This window comes from Meleagris gallopavo, chromosome 4 (assembly GCF_000146605.3).
Source record: "Meleagris gallopavo isolate NT-WF06-2002-E0010 breed Aviagen turkey brand Nicholas breeding stock chromosome 4, Turkey_5.1, whole genome shotgun sequence".
Classification (NCBI taxonomy): domain Eukaryota; kingdom Metazoa; phylum Chordata; class Aves; order Galliformes; family Phasianidae; genus Meleagris; species Meleagris gallopavo.
In genome coordinates this window covers 16273276-16300849 of record NC_015014.2, presented here as the reverse complement: position 1 = coordinate 16300849, position 27574 = coordinate 16273276, and positions in this window count along the sequence as shown.

Here is a 27574-nt window from a genome sequence, read left to right as displayed (position 1 = left end):
TGTGAAAAAACTTCCTCCTAATATCTAACCTAAACCTCCCCTGTCTCATTTTAAAACCATTCCCCCTTGTCCTGTCATGATCCACCCTTGTAAACAGCCATTCCCCCTCCTGTTTATATGCTTCCTTCAATTATTGGGAGGCCACAATGAAGTCTTTCTGGAGCCTTCTCTTTTCCAAGCTAAGCAGGCCCATTTCCCTCAACCTTTCCTTATAGCAGAGGTGCTCCAGCTCTCTGATCATCTTGGTGGCCCTCCTCTGGACCCCCTCTAAGAGCTCTGCATCTTTCTCTGTAGCTGTAAGGACTATATACTGACCAGCCTAAAACAGAAAGTTGAGATTGTCTTGTAAATTAAGTTACAAGTAGGTAACCTTGCTTTGCAGGCACCAGACTAGCACCAGACAGCAGGCTGAAAGGTGTGAGCTTGGTATTAATTATACATTGGTATTTGTGTCTTTGATCCTCTTTTTCCTCTGATTTATCAATACCTGTTTTTTTAATTTGCTTACTGAGTGGAAGAGCTTATTCTAATACACATGTCCTGTATTAATCTAAACAATTGTATGTTATATTTTGGTACAGTCGTATGCCTGTATTGAAATTAAGCATGGTTAACAATCTGTTTTAACAGGGGATTTGGATTAGTCCTTGTGTACCCTTCCTTTTCACCATAAAAGCTGCCATGTTAGCATGCTAAGCACTAGGAAAAAAAAAATAATAATAAAAATAATAATAATAAAAAAATTGAAGATCTGTGCTTTGTATCAATATTTGGGTTTGAATTTTTCTTTAGTTTCAATAAAAGGTAAGAAACTATTCATATTAAACTTAATTTTTTTTAAATTAAAAATTCCTTAAGTTTTAAAGAATTTTCTCCTTTAAGAGTTAAGATTATTGCTTAATCACTTAAGATTATACAATATGGTGATGACTTGGTAATATAAGGATTTGGATGTCTCAGGCATGGGACAGTTACTTGCTGTAAATGTGCACGTGTCTGTATTTGGCAATTAAAATGCTATTTTGTTGAGTTCAGCATGCTGTGCATTATGTCTGGATTTAGAGTATTAACATTTCTTGTGGGCACATTGGTTTTCAGTACATGTTCCACGTATGTACCTTCAGGTAATTCTTGACCTGCACTAAGAAGATTCTGCTTTTTGGAAAGTTCCACCTTAATTCATTGATGTAAACAGATGGAAGCAAACATTTTAGCACAAAATCTGAAGCACTTACCTGAATTACAATGATTCATAAAATGTGCTTAGCATGCTGCCATGAATTTAGCCTTGGAAAACTAATGGCACTATATACTTACAAATCCTGTTCATTGTGTGGTTTAATCCTGCCACTATTTTCCTTGGTCACTCATTTAACCATTGGCTGCATAATGGAATTGTAGAGGCCTGTTCCTACTAGTTGCATTTTGGCACCTTGTTAAATAAATATAAGCTTTCTAGAGTATATCAAAAATCAATTTCCATATGGAGAACATAAGTTTTCTAGTTGGTATCTCTGACACTATATTGCAATAGCTGAGGATCTCCTACTTTATAGATTAATGTTCACAGGATTGCAGCTTTGCAAGTGCAGAGATACGGTTTCTGGCTGACAGAAGAAATTTGGAGAAAGAGCCAAGTTAGGTGCCATCGTATTGATTGTACTGTGCTTGTACAGGTTGGACTCTTGGAGTTGCTTTTACTATCTAGTTGTGAATTACAGCACATAATTGATATAGCTGCATCCATATGTGGCGAGGATATTCTCCAAGAACTTGTGGGGAAACTGAAAGTCAAACAAGGCAATGAAGGCATTGTGTCTGATGAGGAAACAGCTTAAATGCGTCTGTAAAGCAGGCATTTTGTGCTGTTTTGGAAACTGGGATTTGCTGACAAGACTGATGCATTCTTCCATATTCTAGAGTCTAACGCTAAGTTCATGTGCTCATTCTCACAGCAACATAAGCTGAAAGCAGCTCGGTGCTGCTGGTGTATGTAATTTCTTGTCCAAAAGACCCACATTAAAAGAAGGAAAGGATGGTTGTGGCTCAAAAATAGAAGACAGTTTCTGCAGGGTAGGAAAGCAGCTCTTTGTTTAGGAATGTGGCAAACAGCTCAAAAGCTGCATTTAAGGGGCTATGGTATGGGGTCAGAATTGATAAAATAAAGCCTTTTCCAGTATTGCATCAGATGTGGGAAATCGTTTCTAGGTATTTAGAAAGTGCTAGGGAGCTTCCCCAATGTTGTCTTGTGATTCTGTCTCTGCTGAAGTTACCATTGCCAAACGTGAATTTTGAGAGGTAAACAGGCAGTAGGGGGAGCTGCTACGCTGTGAAGCTCAAGAAGAGCAATTCCCTTCCTGCCCCTTTGTCATCCCTTCAGCTTCCTTAGCATGGTTTATCTCAAACGGGATCCTTGTTTCCAGCTTGGGAACAGATCCTGCTGAAGCTTCTGGGCAGGACTTTAAACCAGGTACGGCATTTTCTTTGAAAAATAAGTAAAATAGGATCTCTTGGGAAGCAGAGAGAGAGCCTTGAAACAGATTGCTGAAAAATATCTCGCGCAGATTAACACCTCTGTGGGGACACCAAAAGTTTACTAAGTAATAATACAGATTGTGCAAAGTTCTTTAACGTGTTTTTGAAAATCTGCTGCTTTCTAAGATTTGTGTCACTCTAGGGTTTGGTGAGGAAATGTTTATATTTTTTCCTTGGGATTATATCTGTGTTGGAGTAAGCGATATGTGGCTCGTAGATACAAATGAAGAGAAAAAGCACATCTAATAGAGTTATATTTAGATTTATAGGTACATATACACCATACGTTTTCATAAATATCTAGTTCTAAATATTTGAGTATAATCAAAGAGCCAGCAGATCCTTGTCATGGATAAAATGTCAGCTAATCTTTGTCAGGAACTGATTAAAATGTGACACTTCCCTGTCAATAAGAGAAACATTTCTTAAATGCTATGTAACAACTAATATTAGCTACAATTTAACTGTCCTATGCTTTTTTCTGAAATCCCCAGGAATCCATTTGCAGCATAAAATTGCTATCCTGAATTTCATGTCAGTTATTTGTGGCCTTTAAGACTCTTTTCTATATCCCAGGTAGTTCCAGATCTGAGCAAACTGTGCACCAAAGATAAAAGTGAGAGTACATATAAGACAGATATTTTCACTTGCATAAAACTTCAGTATGAGTTTTGCCATTCTACCACTCGTGCAAATTTTCAATGCTGTTTTGTGAAAAACAACATGGTGCAACAGCTTGATAATCTAGATGCTGAGTTCTCCATTTATTTGTTTATTATTCACAGCACTTAAATTCTGCTTCTATTAGAGAATCACACCCAAGATCCACCTCTGCAAATTAAAGAAAATCAAGTCCCTATGAATTTCTTATAGTATTATTTTAGATGAAACTGGAATCTGGAAGAAGATTGTTGAAATAATGCAGCTATGCAGAGAAGAGGCTAGAGTTGTGGAACTGAAACCAGTCCAGTCAAATTCAGCAAAATTTAAGTTCCTTGGAGGAATTCTTCTCTGATAGAGCTTAGAATTTCTGAAAGGTTCTGGTGCAGGTTGTGTTTAGAGTGTAAGTTGGAGCCTTCATTGTCCATATTGGGTCCCTAGTCCAAAGCCCCAATCCAGAGCATGCATGGAAATTTTCCAAGCTGCTGTAAATATTAATCTATTAATACACAGAAGTTGTTTCAGCAAAGACAAGCTGAAATAAGGTGAAAATGAGAGGTTCATGATAAGGACACAGAAAGACAACATTCTTTCTTGGGCAGAAAGAGCATATCAGCTGTAGAAGTTTAGTGCCTATAAGACTTTATCTTTTATGCTACAGTATGGGTAGCATAAAGTGGCCCTGCAAGTGGTCATGTAACGTTAGACAGAGTGCTTTCTGCCAGTAAGTGAGCAGAAGTTATTTCTGGAGAAGAAAGCAGAAACCGTTCCTTTGTTTTCTGAGAAACATAATTGAATGGAAGTGGCTTGAAAAAGTGCGTGTTATTCTTCCTGGATGATGTCATATTATTTTAATAGTGTGATATATCGTTCTAATTGGCCTAACTTATTCTGCATGCTTCCTATCATGACTTTACTAAAAACAGTGTAGAGTTGATAGCGAAGCCCCATAATTTGGAATAAACGGAGAGAATGTTGCTTTAGGTTTCTTAGTAATAGAAAGGATGATACTTTGAGAAAGGATGGATTTTCCTTTGTAGCAACTCTTATTAGCTTGAAATATTGCAAAGAAGGTGAGGATGTCAGTGTCACATTCAAAATGCAAATATAAGTAAAATGTAACACCTTTTACGAAGCACTGGAGAAAAGTGCCGTTGCCTACCAGAGAATTTGAAACTGTGTTTGCCAGGCCATCTTGATAGATGCTTTAATAGCAAGTCCAAATTCTTAATTCAAAATTGAGTTTCTAGGGTGGATTCTTTGAAGTGCAGAGAATGTTTTGGAAGGCAGGCTGTCGATTATTGGCACTTCAGTTTCCAAGATTTCAGAAATCAAAACATGCCTGAGCATTTTTTAACTTACTATTGTACACACGGGGGTGCTCTAACTATAGTTAATGCTGTTGGTTGTTGGGCTGCTAGAGCTGTAAAATCTGGGACAAGCAGGAAGGCCTCAGATTTTTCAAACATTTTTCTTGATGCTGTTTCAGAACTTAACCAGCCCGTCCCTTTGCAGCATTCACTGCTTTTCCACCTGCTTGCTGTGTCCCTTTGAAGTAACCCAGTGTTTAACACTGCTAATCTTTAAAATAATGGAACAAACTTGCTAGCTGATTTCTCTTTCTGGGCTAAGGATTGTCAGGTGTTAAGGACAGTCCCTCTTGCTGCCTAGTTGTCTTTACAAAGCCATCTGTATTTGCAGTCATGTGGCCAGCTGGGAGGAGAACCTCTGTTTTTTCGCATGATAATGTTGGACTACCTGTATTTAATTGACCTGACTTATTTCTAATGGTAAATAAAATACTGTTCATTCCTTTGAAGCTCAGCATAGCACAAAGAGTAACAGCAGCTGCTGTTCTTATAAGTGAGGCTTGTTCCTCTTTTTTAAAGTCTAAGGGATCACAAGTTTGTATTTTTGTAAAACAAAAGAGAAAGGAGCAGGCCAATGGGGAATTGCACCACATAAAAGCTGTCTGAGGGAATGTGCTTAATCCCATTTTTTATTCTTTTTTTCCTTTCTACTTTGTGTTTAGGACTAGTTTAGGCCATGATTTCATAATATTAGAACTAGATATTGCTGGATCTCTCAGCAGTGCAAGTGTTGTCTAGATTAAGCTGGACTATGCAATTGCAATTGTTTCACATTAGAGGACACAATTACAGAGTTTATGCTGACACTGGGGTTTTTCTTGCCAGTGCCACGCCAACTGCAGCAGGATGGAGCATACTGGATCTAGCAAAAGGTTAGGTACAGAAAGAGAGGAGGTGCTATGAGCCTGAATCTACAAAGTTAGCCTGACAAAACATTCTAGACATATCTAAGTTGGCAAAACGAAATAACTGTTTCTGCAGTTATCCATGTGGATTCACTTGTCAGTTTAAATGTGTATGTTCCTAGAGAGTTGATTTAAGGTTGTATCCCTATGTAAAAATAATGAAGATAGGCATGCGTTATTTTTTTTCCACCAGGATTGTGTTATTAGTGTTTTGGGAAAAGTTCAAGCACAGTACAGTAGCAACTTGAAAAGAAGGGGTAGAATCCACTGGCAGACCAGCATTTTTGCTCATCTGGAATGTTAGGGTATAGTTCTCACTAGCATCTTTTCTGTGCTGAAGATTGTATCTCTCCTTCTTCGGTGTTCTGCACTCATAAGATACAGTGCTGGAATGGCACGTTCTTGTGTCAGCATTTCTGGAAATGTGAGACGTTCCTCTCATCCCAGCTTCCAGAGTAACAAAAATAAAACGTACTCTCTTGAATGGCACTTATTTCATCTGGAATGGGAGAGTAACCTCTACTTCCCTCTGCTCAGAAACTAAGGACCCTGAACTGGAGTGCGCATCAGCTTACTTGGCTATTACCTAGTATATCTGAAGTCAAGAATTGCTATCGCCTTGATAAGCAGTGAGGGAAACTGGATTGTTACTCAGCTGATAAGCTTTCTTACCTTTCCTCAGTTCGTGTCCTGCCAAGCCTACTGCGGCTGCTTCCTCAGGGTCTGGCAAATTCCAATCAGAGATTCAGCAGAGAATTTCTGCAGCCCAGTAATTGATCTTTAACAGAACTGCCATTACTGTTGCTGATTTGTATCAAGTCTTCAGTCAGTAGATGCCAGGCTGACATAGGAAAATTGAAAGTCCCTAGCAGGGGCAAAACTGTTTCACCATACTGATGAATTACTATAATTTGGTTTCAAAGATAACAGTTTTGCATCCACACATGAGTAGTAAAAAAGATGTTTTTGAAGCTTGTTATTAGAGTACAGCTGGGAAATTATAATACAATCGTAAGCTTCATTTTTGCTTTGTTAAGTCCAAGTCTTAAATGCGTTAAATGGAGGGCAGAAAGATTGAAAAGCTGCTTGGAATGTTGATGTGTACCACGCATGTTGCAACGGGAATATGTTGTTAATTAGAAACAAATGCCAGCCTTCAGCATCAGCCAGTTTTGATTAAAAGGCCTTGTCAGATGGGCCTCATTTTGTTTATCTTGTATTTGCCTGGGGACAGCTTCTCGATGTTGATCAAAAGTGGTGTGTAATTGTTCCATAGAAGACAGAATGCAAAACTATGGTAAATGATTGATCCTTGAATGTTCTAAAGACTGAGTGGAGGTCTTTGAATTGTAGGCCAAATACATTCTTGCAGTTAGAACAAGCCAAGAAGTTGTTCCTCCAATCTGATCTATAGAGACGAATTGTTTTACTTTATGCTGAGATGGGCTAGGAGTCTTCAGACTGAGACATGGTAACTTTAGAACCACTAAAACTTGTGTGATAGAGCTCATTGGACTTATTTCAATGTTCATTCCTAGTTGAGTACTAGAATGGATAGCCATCATAACTACATTTTTGGGTTTGAGATTTGTTTTGTTTTTCTTTGGGAACATATTTCAAGAAATGCTGAAATATAACTTTTTTTTCTGACAGAAAATTTTAAATAAAAATTTGTCTCATGGTTTTTGAAAAACTGAATTGAATTTAAAGGGTTTAGGCGAGGTATCACCACGCCTAAGTCCGCTGATTTTTCTACAGCACTTCGGTTTGAACAGGTAACTAAATACTCTTACGACAGATGCTGCTGTTGGAGGCTTTTCAAATATGAGTAGTGTATGTAAGGACAAGAGGCCCTTTGAATCTGAAGCATTATTGTTCAAAACAGTAATTGCAGAGTAGGTTTGTTTGGGCAGACTGTTAGAAGGATTCAGAGGTCCTTTTCTTTCCATGTAAGTTCCTTTCACCTTTTTAGTTTCTCTTAGTTGTGAGAACAGAGATTTCTCTTTGTAATTCAGCTCCTCGCTGTTGATGAAAAGCCTTACTTTTGGGGGGAGGGAGGAGTTGTCTTGACATTCTTGGTTAATGTGTCTGCCACAGAGAAACAAAATTTAAATTGTTTTTTTTTTTTGAGCTCAAGGTGGTGAGTTGTTAGTTACTGTCAGTCTAATTAGTAGTGCATTAGTAGTTAAAACAGACAAACCTTTTTCTTCTCTTCACTTGCTGACATGGAAAAGGAGTTTGTCCATGAAGCATCCTGAAGAGATTCTCCATTTCTTGCTCATACTTTATGTCACTGATGAGCATGACGTAGGTAACGAATGTTGGCTTGAGCTTCGCAAGACAAATGGATCTGGAGCACAGAGGGTTAAGAGTTCCTCTGAAAAGACCATACCTCTTCTAGTCCTGTTCTAAACTGATAATCATCTGGGGGGGTGGGAATATTCCCAAAGCTGTAGAAAGACACCTGAGTTGAGTACAGAGCTGTGCCGCTGTCTAAATTAGTAGATTCATGTCAGTTATGCAAGTGGAGATTTATAGGGTGTGAACGCAGTGTTCTCTCCTTCCTGGTTGAAGTGTCCTGCTACATGGCAATTGTAAGAAAGAGTATTATTTTTTAGTGCTTGGGAGAGATGGATAGCAATGGAACACTGTCTCGCTGTAGGCTCTTTTGAGTATGATTTCTTAAACTCAAGATCTGTTAGAGCGGTTACCTTCAGTGCATTACCTTATGTAGTAGATGGGGAGAAGGTTATAGCCAGAGATGTTGAGCGTTCATGAGAATGGTAACATGGACATCTGTGGTTACAAGCTGAAAATGTGTTTTTAATGATGTTTTCCTAAGTTTTCAGTGTATGATGTAGCATCATTATTAGTTTATAATTTATTATACTTAAAATCATTTTCATTAGTTCTCATTATTTTAATAGTGAAGGCAGTGAGGAAGAACTCAGATGCAAATACAGTCTTGTCCTTAGTGGTGGAATTGTAACTCCAGATCCCAAGGTGTGTTGCCACTTTGCAGGATAAGTTTGTTGTTGGTTTATACTACAACAATTTGCTTTGATTGGTTGAGTTTCTTAAATCTGCCTTGAGAATACAGTCTCTGAAAAGTAAGTGCATGGAGATGGTTTGGGTTCTCACTCTAATGATTAATACCCCCCTTCTTGGGAGAAGGGATGCATTCCCTCATACGATAGTGGATTATGAATTGTGGTTAAGGACATGCATGTCTAAACAGATCTAGTTTGCTATCTGCACACCTGGCTTTCTCTGCTAATAGCTTTTCAGTTTGGTTTCTTTTTCTGAAGCTCGCCAGCCACCACCTCTCTCACTGTTTCTTGCCGTGATTCTTGGTTATATAAGTTGCTTTCTTTTCTAGACTCAAGGAAATAAGGTAGGGGAAAGAGGAGACAATTGTATGCATTCCAGCATAAGCATGGATTTGATGATACTGGATGGGTGTAAATGTCTTGCTGATTTTAAAACAAAGCATGTCGCTAAATGTGTCTGGTTGATAAAATGTAAGAAAGAGAAAATAATTCCTTTAATGCCAAGGAACTTTTCCTGTGGCTTAAAGCATTGCACTGGAAAAGGTTAGGTCTAGGACAGGAGACCAGATAACGAAAAAAGAATGTGTGCTGTCAGTCTGGAAGTGTAGGAGTCTCTTGCTTGAAAAAGCTTTTGTGTGTTTCTCGTTCCTATAAAGATGTTGCCCATTTAATAAAATGACTTCAGATTAGTTTAAAAAAAAAAAAAAGACAAACTAGGTAACTTTCTAGAGCAGAATTAGGCACACTCCCTGGCATTGGTTGTCATAAGCTTTTCTTGGATGAGATGGGTTGTCTTAGTAGCAAACTTTACCACAACAGCCAGTCTTGCCAACCTGTTCCTTCCTGGACAAATCTGATGACCACGACTTGAGCTCCAAGCCCACTGTCATGCTGCTTATTTGTGTGAAAAGAAAGGAGTCATAAAAAGAGATCTTTCTGAAAGGGAGATAACTTTTTCACATCTTTAGTAAGGATGCATAGCCTTGAATAGCTAGGAGAGAATTGTGGATTAAGAAATTCAAGTCTTTTTCATTTCACTGAAGGAATGTGGAATGAAATTCGGTGAATCCTGAGAATGGCAGGACCCATTTCATTCTGGCACAGTGTTAAAATTATTCTCTTTACAATTGCTGAGTGCAAATGTGCTAGTTTCCCTTTTATCCTGGACCCCAGTTCAACTTCCAGTGAAAGATGGGTGTTGTTTGTTTGTTTTTTTTAAAACAACTTTGTGCAGTATTATTTTCATCATTAAATGAAGCAGAGAGTTTAGAATCAGGTTTTTAACAGGTGCAGCAGCACTGTATGTGTCAGTACACCTTTCAAAATTTGAGCTGCAGTCATTCACGCTGAAATATAAAATGCAGAAGCTGTCAGAAGTCAACTACAGCAATGTTTACAGGTAGTCATACTCTAATTTTTTCCTGTTTGTGTTCGTTGTTTCAACACTAAAAAAACTTTCTTTAATTTGGGCATTGAAGCTTGAAGTGTTCAGAGAAACAAAAGAAATGTTGAGTTCTCAGTCATAGGTTGGACATCAAAAAGGGAGCATGTGTATATTGATTATAAATGCTTAGAAGGGCTCAAAGGAAGCATTTGGCAAAACTAGGAGACGAAATGAGTTTTTTCCGTGTTTGGGTTGTAACAAAATCCACACACTTCTGATGTGATGCACATCCATATCTTTTGTACTGCCTTCAGTTTCCCTTTTTCATTATGAAGTAGTTGTGTGTTTGGACAATACCCTGGAAAATACAACTATGTGTATTTTCACTTAAATGCTGCATAAACTGAAGAAAGATGGTTTCCAAACAGAATTAGGATTTACAGATATGCAGGCCTAGTTTTGAAATAGCTGAGCCTTTTTTCAGTAATCATAGGATGCTTTTAGAATTGTGAGGCAAAAGATCTGTTCCCATGATTTGATTCTCAGGAGTCTTTTTACTGGTAGTACCTGCCAATAGTACCTTTGTTAAATGAAATCTTATGTATTGCAGATGGTTATGTGACTTTAACTTTGATAAACCTGGGTAAAGTTGAAATATATGCAAGTTAATTATTTCCAAAGTTTCTGTGCACAGGTAGGCAGCTGCCTCTTGGATATCTTCTTGAAATGGAATGTGAGTGGAACCGGGAAAGTAGGAGGAAAAATGCTGTTCTAGTTTTACATGCAGTTTGGAAAATTCTCAGTAGTTTGCTGTTCACATAGTCACTCTCACTACTATGTGGTGTGTCTAGCAAATAGACCTTTCAGTATGGCAAACAATATTGTTTCTGAAGTGCATCTCCAAATCCTTGTGGACCTACTGCCTAGCAAATAGATGCAGGCTATTTTTTTCCACCTGACACTGTACTATACAAATATCTCAAGAGAAGTGCAGTTATTTGCCCTAGGTTGTGTATCACCAGAAGCTGTGAACTCTTTTAGTACAGCAGCAGAGTATAGCAGTGGCCATGGGTGGTGGGTGTGACACGCAGAGCTAACGGTTTGTGTAGCTAGATGTGTTGGGATGAAACAGAGTGCCTAGTGGATTGTGAGTATAAAGTATAAGTATATGGGCAAGTATAAATTATGGGCATTAGTTTGCATTACGGGCTCAGGCACAGGCAGGAATCGCAGAAGCAGGAGTGGGTTTGTTACTTTTAAGGCTCAGAAAGTATTGCAGACACCCAATAGCAACCAGCACCATTTAAAGTGAGTGACTAGGAAACATTTGCAGATAGTGCAACCCAGCATCCCATGCTATAATACAGGAAAAATTTGTTCTCTTGAGTGTAAATGTATATCTCGGTAGAGTGTGCCATTCAAGTTAAGACTCCAGTGGCTTAAATCAAGCAAACCTAGCAGGAAGGTAACACATGATCTAAGATGATAAATGCTGTTTAAGTGTTTAAAATCATGAGGATAGGACTATAGTGGATTCTGTGATATTTCCAGCAGTCACATTCATGGCAGAGTTATGCAGACTCGGTTCGTAGCAGAGCATCTTGCTTTAGGCTGAACATACATTTTATGTTACAGGGAACAGTTCGGTAATTTGAGTCTTGCGTTTTGTGGCTTTTAACATTTGGGTTCTGAATAGGTTCTGTGTTGACAGAGTGAGACTGACTGGCTTCATGAACTGTTTGGAATTTCTGTGCTTGTAACAAAAAGAGATGCTAAGGTGTGATTTTCAGCTTGCTGATTTAGAGAAGGGAAAGGACCACTTGCTGCTTTATGGGTCCCCTTATCTTCAACACCTGTGGAAATCACAACTGGATTAAAAAAAAAACAAAAACAAAAACAGCTGTATTCAAATGGGACCCCAGTTGGAAGGAAGCTGAAATGCAGGAATTCAGTTTTGAATAATAGACATAATTGCCCTTAAGGGTTCAAATTAAACCTTTTTGGTTTGCATACTTGACATAAGCTGATGGAAATCATATGGAGTGTAACTACAGATTAATGTAAGTCAGGAAACATACTTTTGTAAGGAAGTGAGAGTCAGAGAGACTGCACTATAAAAATGCAATGTGGTCTAACCTTGGTCGGCTAATAATGTACTTTAATGGGAGTTGCTGCAGGCAGATAAAATTCTCTCCTGCATTCTGAATTTCTGAACAGTTAGGTTAGGAAGGGAAAGGAGAAACATGGAACTTGAACTCTCTTTATGGCTTAGAACTTGAGTACCTTTTGTCTAGAAATAATTAAAGGAGAAAATCTTTTATTAGGACCAAGTCAGTTGCTTATAAATGTATCTAATAGAAGTCAAATAGTGGCAGTACTCTGTAGGCACATTATTTCTATTTTGAAAGTTGGCGAAGAAGAATTTTAATTTAGAGAATTCGTATTGAAGTAGCCTAAAACTTGTGGGTACTGCTGAAGGGATTTACAGTTTTGAGTGCTCAAGTTTTGTGCATTTTTTCCTTTTTTTTTTTAGTCCTAGCTGACCAGTCTGCATAACGAAACAAGATTTTTTTAAGGCCCTGTAATGCAGAGGAATTTAAAACTACACACACTTCTTCTGAAAATATTTTCATCCATAAACATGATGATATTATTCAAACTTAAGAACTATTGAGAGTCAAAATAAATATACCTACATTATCTTCCTCATGAGTGCCTTCTTACACCATTTCTCTTTTTTTTTTTTTTTAACAGAAAGCCAGCAAGCCTTAGCACACCTTTCTAATCTGAAACAACAAAATCTGTTGCTCGCTTTTGCTGTTGAGTGTTCAAGCCTCAGGAATTGTGTTTTTAATCTGTTCAGCACGTATTCCTGCGGTTCACATTTTTTTGCTAATTAAAATACTGCATACTTCTTTCACTCATCTGATGAGAAACATTTGTACTCTGTATTTCCAGGAATTTTTTTGATACTTTCTAGAATTACAGCTGAGACACCACGTCCTTATCAAGCTTTTGTAAATGGAAGAGATCTGTGGGAGCAGATGGCTAAGTTAGAAGGAAATTAGTGAATGACTACAACCAGGTCCATTGATTCCAACGCTGTAATATTTGCAAAGCAGCACTGTTCTTCATCTGTAAATCTTCTGCAGTTCATGTTTTTTATTTAGTTACTGCCTGTATAATTCTTGCTCCACAGAGTGCAGCTAAAACTTTTATTTTACAAAATAAACAACCTCAGATTAATTGGATAATAAAAGCTTTGCTATGCTTGCATTTTTCTCCTTTTCATGCTATTACTGGAAGACTGAGAGATAAGATTTATTTGTTTGGAGATATCTAGAGTAATAGTTTCAACATTAAGCCCCCAAAGATCAAATATGCATGTCTGCAATTTTTTTATGTAATAAACGGTGACCTTTCTCCCTTCAGATCCAGATTATCTAGGATGACATAGTTGTGGAAGTCAGGAAATGATAGAAACAGTGATGCTTTAGAACACGACGTATACTTGTTTTTTAATAGGTAGTCCTGCAGGTATTTCTGCTTCTCATTGCTGCAGCATACTAATATGAATGGGTCAAAATAGAACAGAATGCAGCTGACAGACTAGCAAGAGCTTGAAGCTTTTGCATATTTACTTTTCCAATGCAGTCAGTGAATCCCCGTAAGGAATGGAACTGAAATAAGAACAGTCTGGCTCTGAACTAACTATATATCACGTAGTTGCTGTCACAAGCTATTTGCTCTTGTGACAGTTCAAAGTTTGAATTGAAGGCCTATGTGGAAAATCAGCCCAAAGTCTGGAGGTGTTGAAATGCAAAAGTGAGGATTGGACCACAATATATTTAAAAATCTACGTGGTAATTTTTAAGAAGATAGGGAAAACTAATTCTGATGGTCTAGCTAAGCTCAAATTTGTTTGATGCTTTTGTCTTTTATAATATTCCAAATTCTACAATACAAGGTTTTGTTCCTACTGTCTTAATGCAAAGTACAGATTTATCGTGCAGACCTAAGCAAAGGAGTTCTTGTGTTACTGTGTTGTCTTTATAATGGCTGTCAGGATCTCTGGGTTTGTAATGGTTTCTTATTTCTCTTGATTGCCATTTGGATACGTATCACTGTGACCTACTTTACAGGGTCATAATCAAACAGGATTTCTAGTCTCTGTGATTAAACCTTTGTGGTCTCTTCTTAATAAATTAATTGCTTGTGCTCTCTTCTTCTCTTCATTTGTTTTCTGACCTGGAAAGTCAAAGCACATTTCCACGTTTTTATCTTCCATTGGAAATTGAATATATCCAACCAGTCTGAAATCCCTGTGAAAAGAAGATTCTGGCTAAAGGGTAAGAGTTCCCCAATCTCATTACTGCTGTGAAGTAAGTAGAGTTTGGTGCAACCTATAATTTAGGGGCCTAATTGTGGACTTAGCTTTCTAGCTAAGAGTCAAGAGACTCCCTCTGTGATTATGTAAGAGGAGCTTTGCTGGCACTTGCTTAGGGGCAATATCCTGGCCAAGAAACTAATAAAGCCACTTGAGATTTTCAGTCATTTGGAAACTGATTCTTTGTATTGCTGAATGATTGTGGTTGTGTAATCTTTTTGGGTGTTGAAGATGCATGCATGGTGTAAAGCACAGATTCAAAACGTGAAGGCCCAGTTGTGCAAATTAATTCTGTCTTGCGCAGCTTATAGCTATGTTTATTTTTCTCACAGATGGCTCTTGAATATCTTATCTTTAAAAGTTTCTTGAGGTAGTTATGTGTACCATGCTGTAGTGTAGTGTTGCTTTGGAACTCTGCAGGCTTCTCTCCTGCTAGATTAAAACTGGGAAAAAAAGACCTTGAAAATAATTGTTCCATGGATGATACCCTTTGCTGGCCACCATACCATTGAGTGAGTTCAGGAGCAGGCATGGTAGGTTTTGGATTCATTTTTCCTATCTCAGCACATAACTATTTAATGGAGGACAGAGCGACTGTAATGTATTGCTAACAGTACTGTATTGTGGCCATCCAGTGGTAAAGTCTAAAGCCATCTCTTCTGTAAATCATTTACTGAATTTATTGATGATCAGCTTTCAGTAGCTATGCAAACACATGAGTTTGGCAGGGTATTTCCTCTTAAATCTGAATAAATGCAAAGTATTTTTATGTACATAGACACATACACAGGCAAAAGTACTAACACATATGCAGTATCACATTAGGAAATTATCTTACATTTGCAAAGCAGGATTCTGTAGTGCTTTTGTATTTTGTAGACTAGCTTAGCTGTGGTTTACAAAGATACCATCTTAAATGTCAATGGTGAAAGACAACACAGGTTTTAATATAGGTTAAGGGTAAGCAGAATAACTGTTGCAGATTTGCAGATGAGCTTCTGTGTCCAGCGTGACAGTATCTGCAGATAGATTTGGGCAAACATAAAAATAGAACAACTAACCTTGACATGAACATCTCCTGCAGTCCCCATTTCTGCAGACAACATCTCTAGAATAGACATTCCCAAACCGGTGTGAAAGATCTGCCTGAAATTAATTACGGATTTTTAATCTTAGATAAGCTTCATGTGATGTAGCTAATATTTTGGCCTTGTGGAGTCTATTTTCCGTAGGTTGAAGGGTATTTTAAACTGAGGGAGAACTATCGTGATGGGCAGTTTATTTGCTTAACTTCCTTTGATAAAACAGGAATATGTAGAGTGAACCTGCAAGACAGGATTCTAGCAAAAACGCTGGTGTGCTTAGCCAGAAAGCTTGCATAATGGATAAAATAAGTGTTTGTTGCTACATTGTTTCAACACTTTTGGCAGTCACTATACAGATACAAAGTGAATTTCTTTCTTTTCCGTATGCTTTTTTTGTCATCATCTTTTGATCAAAATAAAAAAGTAACCATCTTTGTATTATTCTAGAGCTTAAGATTCTGCATCTTCCTGTTTGCCTAATATTAGTTCTGCTTCTGCGTGGTGAACTTCATAGTACCAGTGAGGATTTTAAAAAATATATACATATTGTAAGGTTAATACTCATCTCCAGAGAAAACAGTTTCATGTGCTTTATTGTGAGCTTATCTTAACTAGTGATTACATGCTGCCTCCTAGCCGGTATTATCATTTCAAATATCAGTCTTCAGCCCTAGACAATGCTTTCCAGATAGTTTTCTTTTCCCTTTACATTTAACTGAATTCTATTGACGATGGTAGTATTATTCCGCACCATGTTATTACTGCCTGCAGAGATCTAAAGCTTAAAGAATGACACAAGAAGTTAGGTCCTTGTTTTTAAGTTTTCTTGATAAAGCAAGTGGTGATCCAGTTATTGAGGTTCACTCAGAAACAGGTATGTTCACATATCTGTTAAACAGCCTCTTTAAATACAATGGGACTACACACTGGATTGACCGTTGGACATTGTGGAATGTGTATTCTGCAATTACTGATTATCTTTCAAGTGTTGCACCTCATGTTTGCTGGATTTTTATGTAAGGGAAGGTTTTCATGCCAGATTCTCCAAGTTAACAGCTGTACTTAGTCTCCAGACCTGTCTCCATTCAGCAGCTGTTGTTACAGCAGAGCTCTGCTCTTTGTTCATTCACATTCACACATAGCCAAGTTGTGGAGAAGTGAGTTATTTTTGACCTTCACTTGGTAAAGTTTATAGAGGCTTTGTTTTCTGGAGGAGGCAGAGGAAAGAGAGTTAACATGATACATAAACTCAGGGTCAAAATATCAAACTGCTCAATTGCATAAAAGATGAGTTCATAGAAGGCTTTTGCATACCTTTGCATTTCCCAACACTTCATTACTCTTTTGTGCTAAGAGTAACTTGTATCTTCTCTTTAGCTGAATGGTGTTATTGGTAGTAACCACCAGCCAGACGTAGCATTACTGCCCTCTGTTATTAAACAACTGTCTTGTGTTTATATGGTCTTTGTCCAAGTTAGTGTGAAAGCAGATGCATTTCTGGTTAGTTCAGAGCTATAACAACATAGTATTAATTGGCAGATTTTAATTAAAGAGTCTCAGCTTCTAATTAAGTGAGGAAGGTTCAATTACCACAGTAGATCAGTAGATTCTGTGAGGCTCTAAGTACTGTCTGTCCATTGATTTTCTTGGCAAATGACGAAAGTCTTGAAAAATTGTATCCTGTGTTTTTAATAAAAGTTGATGTTGGGAATAGAATAAAACTAGTCTGGAATGAAAGACTTTATTTTGTATCCCTGACACTTAAACCCCCTGAAAATTGGAGGGTCTTGGGTACATCCTCCAGCATTATGCAATGCAGGTGACTGTGTCCTCTTTCCTAGGAAATGCTTACAGTCCTAACAGCATCCAGATCACTGCAGAGACTGCCATAACAGTATTTTGATAGTCCATAAAATGTGGCCACATCCACATTTTTATGTAGAACAGTATTGTGTACTTAAAGTAAGTCTCTGTATTATGTCTGCTTCTGTACTGTGCTTCAGATCACAGGTTGGGTTTTGTGTGTACTAACTGTCCTTCTGAGGAAACTCAACACTTCGTGTGCAACAAAAGCATTCCAACATTTTATAAGGGTTTGAGTAAGTGGCTGGGTTGCAAAGCCAGTTCCTACAGCAGTGCTGAATGGACATGGACCAGCAGAAGGGACTCAACATTCTAGTTGTCAGCATTGCACACTGAAGTGCTTCTTAGCTTATGTGAAGGACCAAATGGTATATGCATCTTCTTGTTGCTGTGTACCTCTATCCTTCGGCTGTTTGCAATTTTCACCTCCCTTTTCAAGTGAAACTTCTCCTGACACTTTCTTTCCCTGCCCTTCATTTCCTTCTGGCAGTCACCCCAGCTGAATCCTTTATCTTCCAAAGCACCGATGCAAGCCTGTTTTTCGCTCATGTCCTCCCTTTATCCTGCTTGCAGTGATAACAATGTCAATGTTTTCACACGAGTAGGTTGAGTGTGGCATAGTCTGGAATCCTAAGGCAACAACAGTATCTGCTGTAGGTAAGAAAGCAGCAGGATACGCAGACTATATGGAAACACCAGAAAATGTAAATTTGGTTGCTCCTGAGCCTGACAGGGCTGAGCATAAATGTTGCGTAAAGTTCAAGAAAATGAAGGAGATATCCTGGCTTCCACTTTTACATTCATGTCCTATGTTTCAGAGTTGTCAAATGGGAGAATCTTGGCAAGAGAGAAGTTCATGCCATCAGTTTGAAATCCTCACTCCTGAACACTGCAGAAGAGCTTTGGGAAGAGAGTATGTACATCTAGGAGCAGCTTATCTCCTGGCTTGCCTCCCTGGTGAATATCAGTGACCCCTTAATTCAGGTACAGGTAAGAATACTGCTTTCTATGCATTTCCTTTCAGTGTGGGATATGCGTGCATGAAGTTTCTGATGAAATGAGGGCATTGGTCTTGATTCTGAGAAGAAGCAGTGAGTAATTGCTAGTCTGCTTGCAAGAACTGTATTCCTCTAAAAGCAATTCCCTGTGAATGTGAGAGAAAACTTCCATGCACTAACTACTCAAAGCAGTGCTCAGTGGCTGCCTTGCCAATGTGCTTAGCTTTTTGCCTGTGGCAAGGGCATCAAGCATGCTCTGTGCTTTGTTAATCCACATTTCTGTGATTTCTGTGGCTCTTCTCTTTGCCAAAAGCAGCAGCTGGTACAGCACATGGTGCCAGACACCAAAACACTTTGAATCCTGTCCCACAGGTAACGTGCTCATGTAGAACTTAGAGAGATTGCCAATACTTGGTTGTAAGAAAGCAGCAAATGTAGCAATTGGTCACGGTCATTTTCTTCGCCTAATACTGTCAAAGTTCAGGCAAACAGGAGAACTCTGGCCCTGAGGTTAAGAGTCTGTGGACTAGAAGCTAAGAAAGCAAAGCTTATTCTTGTACTTCTTCCTCTATTTATTTTCTTATTGATAATTCTTACTCACATCTTAGAGTTTACATCACATTTTAAGCTTTTCATGGTGGACATCACCTTCCATTGTGTATGTGTATTTCATTTACTGTGGAGTTTCTCTGATCTCTGTAAACTAAGGCAGATGCTAGAACATTAACAACAATTCAAGTTGTTCTTCTATGCTGAGATAAACTTCAAAATTTATTGTAGGTGATGGCATGCATGTGAGCTATTGTGTACTATGTTTCAATTTAGATATAGAAATGATTTTGGAACTGAGTCATGTAAAAGCAGGTAAAATTAAATAAGTGTATGCTATCACTAGGAAAAAAAAGCCCTTTCTGCATTTGCAGATATTATCTGAATGTTGTGCTTATGCATAGTGAACCATATATATGGAAATGTCCTCAAGAAAGTGTAGTATATCTTTTTATAAATCAGTTTAAAATAAGAGGTACACAGAGGTACAATATTTTGAGATTTTTACTGCTTAGCATTTGTTGGACTTCTCTGAGAGTTCAGGTAAGAAGAGCAGAGTCTAGTCATAAGTTACTGTGCACAAGAGAAAAATAAAAATTATCATGTCTGAAAAAAGGTGTCCATTTGTCCTATTTATGTTAAACAAGGCAAAATTAGGCAACCTCTTAGGCATGGTGCCTCTTTAAGACAGATGGTATCCTTAGATGCATCGTGGTTATTAACAGAGAAATGTGTTTGGAATTAAAGCAGAGAGCAATTTGATAATTTTAAATGAAAAGGTTGAGACTTGAGTGTAGTGGTTCTGGGAGAATAAAAAAGATGGTGTGAAATTGCTGCTAAACCTTTGGTGTGGGTAGAAGGTGTTAATGTATACTGAAGAGTATAATTCTCTGTAACTGTAGGTTTGTTAGAATAAAATGTGTGGCTGAAAAACTGCAAAATTTCATGCTTATATCTGAACGTGGTATTTTTAAAAAGAACTTTCATGCAGTGATGTGTAGTTGTCCCTAAAGTGAAAGAAATATGATAAATGTTCAGCATGTCAGATTGATAAGTTAATAATGTGTGCATTTTGAATATGAATTTCCGCAAATGTATGTATTGAACAAGAAATGACACAGGTGTGAGCTTGTGAGAAGTAACGTAACTGCATATACTTACAGCTGGGAGACCTTCACTCTGTCTGTAGCTTCCTATTGTGTGACCTTCAGCAGTCAATTCACTAAGTTCAACAGTCACTCTGTTATGGGATTTCTGCTTTCCTTCTTTTCCTTTCTCTGTCCTACTTAGCTTGTAAAGTTTCCTAACTAGGGACTTGTCTGCATCTATGCTTTGCTTTGACCATATAACGCATATTAAATGTAAAATTTAATTGTTCATTGTGGGATTTCAATACAGCTTGGTTAATAGCTTGAAATACTCCATCTTTCCGGATATTAACACTTCTGTTGTACACTTCCAGATGTATAATCCTAACAGGTTTAATCAAACAGTGAATAAAAGATTTTGCTTGATAGGAGCTCACAAATCAGCAGTTCTGCATTGTTCCTGTCCCACTTTGCTATGATCTTATATACTCAGTTCTCAGAAATGAAGGCAGTTCAAGGTTCCTAACTTGCAGGTCACAGTGCAATATGAAATGTTGCCTTGGCGAAAAGGTATATGCACCATGACACAGTAGTTGTGTGCATATAGTCAGCATTTCCTTTGGAATATTTCTTGAAGTATCTGATATGCAGTTCGTATTCCTGCAAAAGATGGGATAAATAAGCTGATGACTTCTAAGTGGAAACTACATAGTCCAGTTCACATGAGCCATGTGTGTAATATTTGTTATTGCTTTCTAATATAAGTCTTGAAATAGGCTGCACGTGTTCAGTCATTTCAACCCTCCAGTTATTTGGTTCTATCATCGCTTGAGCTTTCCTCGTGACCCACTGGGGTAACTGTTCAAATGAATGAAAAGAACAGTAAATTGGTTTTTACATTTGCTATTAAAACGGCAGTATTAAAGGCCTGATTCTGATGCCATGAAAGCTCTGTGTAGGAAGTATGAGTAAAGACACTTAAAGGATTCAGCAGTGCAAATTTCATTCATGTGATTCTTCACACTATGAGGGCAGCCATAAGGCAAGTTTTTCCATTTAGTGTCATAGGAGTTCACTGAACACTGGCAACCAAATATAGATCTAAAGAACTGATGGCTTGGTTTGTTGTTTTTATTTTTTTTATTTTTATTTTTTAAGTACAAAGGATAGCTTTGTTCTAAGGAATTTAGTCAGGGGACTTCGTTAATGTTGTATGCAGCATGAATTTGCCTCCTGAGACATACAGCTATCACTCTAGATTGGCTTACCTGTATGATTGCAAAATTATTTATAATGTATAAATGTACCTACCTTAATTTTGCCATGAAAGATAATGGGATACAAAAGAATGAAGTTTGGTTTTAATGACAGTGAGTTTTGTTCACTGGACTGAAGCAAGCATTAGGACTTGCATCGTTCAAATCACTGTTAACATGATTCTTCCTTTTTCTGTCACGTTTCTTATGAATATAGTTAAGACAGATTACGCCCCAAGATTATAACGTTTTCTATACTAATGAGATAGCATTTACAATTAATTCTTGGGTTATGCTCATCCACACTTGTGTGAGGTGCTTTTGTGAAAACACTCAAGATCCAAACAGTAAGTTGGCTTTTTCTCATGACTGAAGATTAAGCTTCATCCAAAAATTTACACAGAGTAAGAGATCTCACAGCAGAAACAGAAGAATACTGCCACAGTAATTTCAGCGTAATCTTACTAAAGATTGAGACAGAAATGAGACTTAAAATAATTATATACCAACTATTTATGCCAGAAGTAGAACATCTCTCATCCACTCCTATAAATTATTTCCCTGGCCTATAAAACTATCTTGTATGGGAAGTATCTGGTGAGGTGTCAGTGACACATTTATCTGTGAACAATATTTGCATTTATATTTAATGATTTTCTGATTGTTGTGACTGTAAAACAGTAAGTCTATGAATGCAGGCCTGGAATCTTATCATCACGTATTTATATCATGATAATCGTATCCATACTGCTTTTCCTCCAGAAAAAAGAATGTTGTCCTCCAAATCTGAATATGATTTGATCCGTATATTGTTACAATACTCTTGTACACTTTAGTGTCTACAAGACACTAAAAGAAAAACAAAATGGTCTGATTCAAATCACGTAAGAATAATTGCACCAGAATTCTTGTAGATGACGGTCATCTTAATGGTAGATAATCAACTGATAGTGTTCTCCCAGAGGAGAAGTGTGAAGAGATGGTTTACCAAAACTCATCTTTAAACTTTCTCAGGTGTGTAAAGCAATACCTCTGACTTCAGAATGCCCCAGACAACAGATAAGAGAGAACAAGCAAAGTTATTTGAAGCCTACTGCTGAACAGTCTTTTGACAACAAGCCCTTTTTTCTGGCCATAACCATGAACAGGCTTCCATGCTTGTCAGTGATGATGGCTGCCTGGCTCACTGAGGCGTTTTGATGTGTGGGCAAATTTGCACTCACATGAACTTCCTGTTGCTGCCTAGCTAAACCTAAACCATGAGACATTGCTGCTGTCTCTGATTTTCCAACAATTCTTCACCTTCTTCAAATCCTCTAGTGAATAAAATGTGTTTTGGTGCAGTTTTTCATTTCAAAAAGGTAAGGAAGGGGAGGAACTGGTAATAAAAATCTGATTTGGCAATTATTTTTGCTGTAGTGGCTAGAACCTGTTTTTGTCTTGAAAATCCATGTAGATGTCAATGTGAGGTTTGGCCCTCATTCAGATTTTGTGTGAGTGTTCCAGGTATGGGTTGTTGCTGTTTTTGTATTATTGTTTTTTAAACAGAAGTATAGTATTCACTGGAGACAATACGAAATTGATATAAAGCTTCCTTAGCTTCTTATAGCTTTTTCCTGTTCCCAAGCTCTCTCAAGATATTTTGGCAAAAGTTCAGTGTTATATTATTGCCACTCTGTCCTCATTCTGTCTGACTGGAGGTTTGCTGATAGAATTGCAGCATGTGTTAAATGGTGAACTTCTTCATCTATGCAATGACTGAGGGTGTCCATCTGGTATGTCTTAAAAGAAACCTAAGTGATTCTGGTTACATAAAAATTCCCTTCTCAGTATAACGGACTCTTGTTTTGCTAGCACTGAACTATTTTGTTTATTAGACTACATGATAAATTTGTCCTTATTCAGGACCTGAAGAGGGAATGCAACATAACAATAGGCATGTATTTGCCAAAAACAGTTAAACAAAAAATCACACTCACAAAAATACACAAAAAAGAACCCCACACCTAACTGATTTGCAAAGTTAAGCGCTTAAATTACAAAATTAAAGATGTCTCCATTTTCTTTATCCTTGTGTATACTTCCGTTATCATACAGCGTTAAACACCCACAAACTGTTTTACTTTTGGTAGATCTGCCTCAGTGCACCAGATAAATTTATGTTCTGCATGAGGGTCTTGGGCAGACTGTAGTGAACGCAGTTGGAATGAACATGATGAGTAGTTCAGGAAGTTAGAGAACAGAAAGTATGATGTCTGAATGTTGCCCTGACTTAGCTATTATTTTTCTGTGGGCCATTCAGAGGATACTTAGGACCAGTATCACTCTAGGAAGATTGATACCTGTGTAGCACACTAGTAATACGTGTTAGAGGGCATACTTACTCCAAGGGAAGAGGTATCACATATGCTCACGTTCAAAAGGTTATCTAAAGTGTTCTCATTCCTGTTCCTGATCCATTTGTTTATTCAGTTTGTGTTGTGTAAAATGTCCTTCCTCATGCTCTCTGACTTGCTAGAGGAGTGATAGGCTATGTTCCATACTTGTCTTAAACTGCTCCTGCAGCTGTAGCTAAGCCTCGACCCTATGTTATACTTTCCAGTTAAATTTGTGGACTTGGTAGCAGTTAAGTGTGTGGTTAGAGTCATACAAATCATACGTGAGGTCACAGTATTTAGACCTTGATCTTGAACATGTGTGTCTTCAGTGGTATCTGTTGTTGCTGCTAATATGTGAAGACAATACAGATTGCTCTTGTTGTGGACAGAGTTCTGCTGTTCCTTTTTCTCGTCTTTTCTATCTCTGTTCAGAATCCATGAGGCTACAACATATGCCAGCATCTTTGTCAAGACGAAGAAGGACCTATCCATCCTTATTGCTAGGCATAGTAGTACTATGTTTTGTTTCCCAGCACTAAAAGAACTCAGGACTCAGAATAGTGTATTCCAATTCTAATACATAGATTCTAGTGTCTACTCATCTCAAGTCTATTGGACTCATTTAAATCCAACAGGAAATGCTAACTTGCCATTCTCGATCTTGAAGTTTCCTTTGTGCTATAGAGAGAAAAAAATCTGACCCACTGGGCTAAATGTTTTATTTTCTATGGGAATTTGCTTTGCTTAATGCAGTTTTTAAGACCTGTTGGTTCATTTAGAGGTCAAGGAACATTTATGCAAGAGTCTTCAATAACATTCCTTTAACTTGGCAAGTTGAAAAAGCCCTGCGCCTCTTTTGAGTATTAAAACTGCATGGATCCTTGTGACTTCCAGTGGGAAAATTTCTTGTAAAAGCTGAAGACAGCATCATGTAAAGGCAGGGTCATGCGTTATGAATTAGCTTCCATTGATTTCCCCCTACCTGCCTACTAATGAGAGTTAGTCCAAAACCCAGTACTCTGCATAAATTGAAATGGTATACAAAGGTAAGACTTGTCTAACATAGCTGTAGTCCAGCTATCTTCTGATTTTTTGCACATCCAGATATTCTGGAGATATCAGATGAGATAGAGGGCACTGTATTCTATTTGTACAGCTGCTTCTCTTCGCTGAAGAATGCCTAATACATATATATTTTTTTCTATAGGAAGCTCATAGTTGTCATCTGTACAAATGCTCAAAGAATTTCCCTCCTTTTAAACCAAAAAACAAACAAACAAAAAAGCCACTCCTGGGTAAATTCCAGATTAAAAGCATCAGGTTAGGAAAGATTTGAACTGTCTTCTTTAGACTGACAGACAATTCCAGCACATGTAGGAAAGTGGGTTGAGCGGTGATTTACCTGAGTTGCCTTATGTGACCTCAAGCAATAGAAAAAGCAAATATCACTCCACAGAACCTTTTACATATCAGATGTTCTTTCTCATTCTTCTGTATGCAGTCACTCATTTTTTTCACATATTTTTTTTGTATTTTTAAAAACTGAATGACAAGGAAAATTCAGCACACGTTGCTGAGAAGCAAAAAGATTCCTAGCCTCCTCATTTGCTGCTACTTACTGTTAGTGCTTTTGTTATTCCATAGACTTGATGGATCCTATGCTTTCCAAATGTGAATTATGAATTAAAAAACAAAGAAAGAAAAACAACAGAAAAGGAAAATATTTCTCATTTTAGAATGGTATGCCTGCATCGTTTCTTCTTTAAAAAGAAAATATTATTTGACACTAGGGTTTAAAATAGTAGTAATCCAGTTCCAATATGCAAGCATCTGTTTACGCTTCTAGGCCATAGGGAAATATCACTTGAAAATTTAGCAAATTTGCCATGTCTTACCTGGACTGAAACTCAGAAAGCCAGCTCTGACACAAGCTTCAATTTCAGCTGGAAATGTAACACCCTTTGTCTGATTCTTGATGGTTAAATAAAATGAGCCTAGTACTTTTCTCTCACTCAGAGGCTGCATGTCACAACTCTTTGCATCTGTCTAGCTTGTAGCTAAATTCTTCTTCCCCTTTTCATCTGATAGGTTTGATTTCCTGGATCTTGCTGTGACATTTTCCAGGAGAATGGTAGTTGACGTGGGCAAAAATTGTGCCAGGGAATAAAGGAAACAAAATGGATGGTCACATGTTCATATTTGTGTCAGAGCCTTGTCTCTATTCTATTAGTAAGTGCAGTGAAAAGAAATTATAAAGAACTGAATTTCTTCTATCTGCTTATATTGTCTCCTTCCTCAGCTGACATAACTAAACAGAGTGCTCAGGCATGAGAGCAAAGCCATCTGGTACCTTGTTTTGGAAGGAGATATTATGCAAATGGTATGAATGGTCAGAGGTTGGCACCACCAACCTCTGAGGCCACTCAAAAAAGACTGGAAATAAAAAATGTGTGCTCTTTGTTTTCTTGCCAAAATTTGCAAGTGCATGGGCATCACTAACTCTATCAAAGAGGTTGCTTACTGTGTCTGTGCATCCTGTTATATTCATGTATCAAAAGCCAAAATGGTGGAGTAGGAGGGAATCTGATTTTTAAAAAAATGATGTACCTAGATTTAAGAGATTAATTCTTGAACTTTATTATAAACTATTTTCCTCAGTCCCTTGGTTTTGCTACATCTTCCTAATGGGAGAGAGTTTTTAGCTATGCGTATTTTTGGTGATCTAGAGTAGTGAGAATCAACCTCCTGAGTATTTAAGGTGTTAGTAGCTTAGCCATTTCCATTTCTGAAAATTGAAGCAGCAGTGATGACTGCTTAACTTTGCCACTAATTGAAAAAACTGCTGGTTCCATCTTTATCCTAGTAGAAGTAACTTGTGAAATGGGGAAAATTTCATGCTTATTTGAAGATGCAGTTTATGCCTCTAAGGAAAAAAAGTCATGGAGTCAGACTTGAGTGGCCACAGCCCTCTGTATGCAGGAGCACAAAGTTCAAAGATATCTGACATTTACTTCTCATCAAGTCCATCTTAGGGTTTCACTCCTCTGAGTCAGCACTAACAATTTACCAGCTTTCAGTTATTTTTCTGAAAAATCTTTTCCAACCAGCTTGCTGGGAGTGCTTCCTTTGTTACCCCTGGTGCTTATGTGTGTAGTGTGCTGTTTTTTGGGGGTCTTTTGTTTTTTTTTTTTTGTCAGACATTTATCCCAGCTGTTTTCTCTTTTTGCAGTGTACATGGTACCTTGTAGCTGTAACAGTTCTTGCTGCTAAACCTAGTGTAAATTATAATCTCATGATTAGTTGCATCTGACTGCTTAGGCAAAGGAGCATCATTCAGTTGCTTGAACATTCTAATACTCTTTTTATGCAAAGAGATGTAGCCATTTTTAACAGTACTTCCTAAAAGGTGGCTAATTTTTTTCCTTGTTGAGAAAGAAAAATTTTGGCTTTAAATGAAATGTAAAAAATACCAGAGTACTAAGAGCATATTCTATTGCCCAAATATATTCATGTTGATAGACACTCCTTTGGCTTCCTTTGCTCTCTACCTTCTTTTGGAATTACGAAGGCTTCATTCATAGTTTGTTTCATTGTTACTGGTGTGGAAAAATAAATCCTGAAGGAATCAAGCTATCTTACGCAGATTACCGGGCTTGAAAGGAAGTTGAAAAAGTGTTGTAAGTTAATATTTCTCTATAAATGGAATAACTTGCAACTTTTTTTTTTTAATTTTCTGAGCACTTAATTGAATATCAAATACAAACAAGTAACATTTTCTGTGTAAATTCAGCATCATACTCCAACCTCACTGGACTCTCCTTGTGTTTTCGGCTAGCTTTAATGTTTGTAACTGGTTCCCAAAACAGGCCTGCTCTTTGTTCATTCCAGTGGCTTGTACAACTTTCTCTCCAAAATTTAAGGGGGGAAAAAAAGCCATGAGATGGACTCCTCCGTGGCAGCTTGCTGAGGACAACCTACTTGTGTGTATTTTAGCAAACCACAGAAGAAAAGGTTGCTTCTCTTTTCCTGGGTGAGTCTGTTGGTGGGTTCTGGCTTTCTTGCAGTT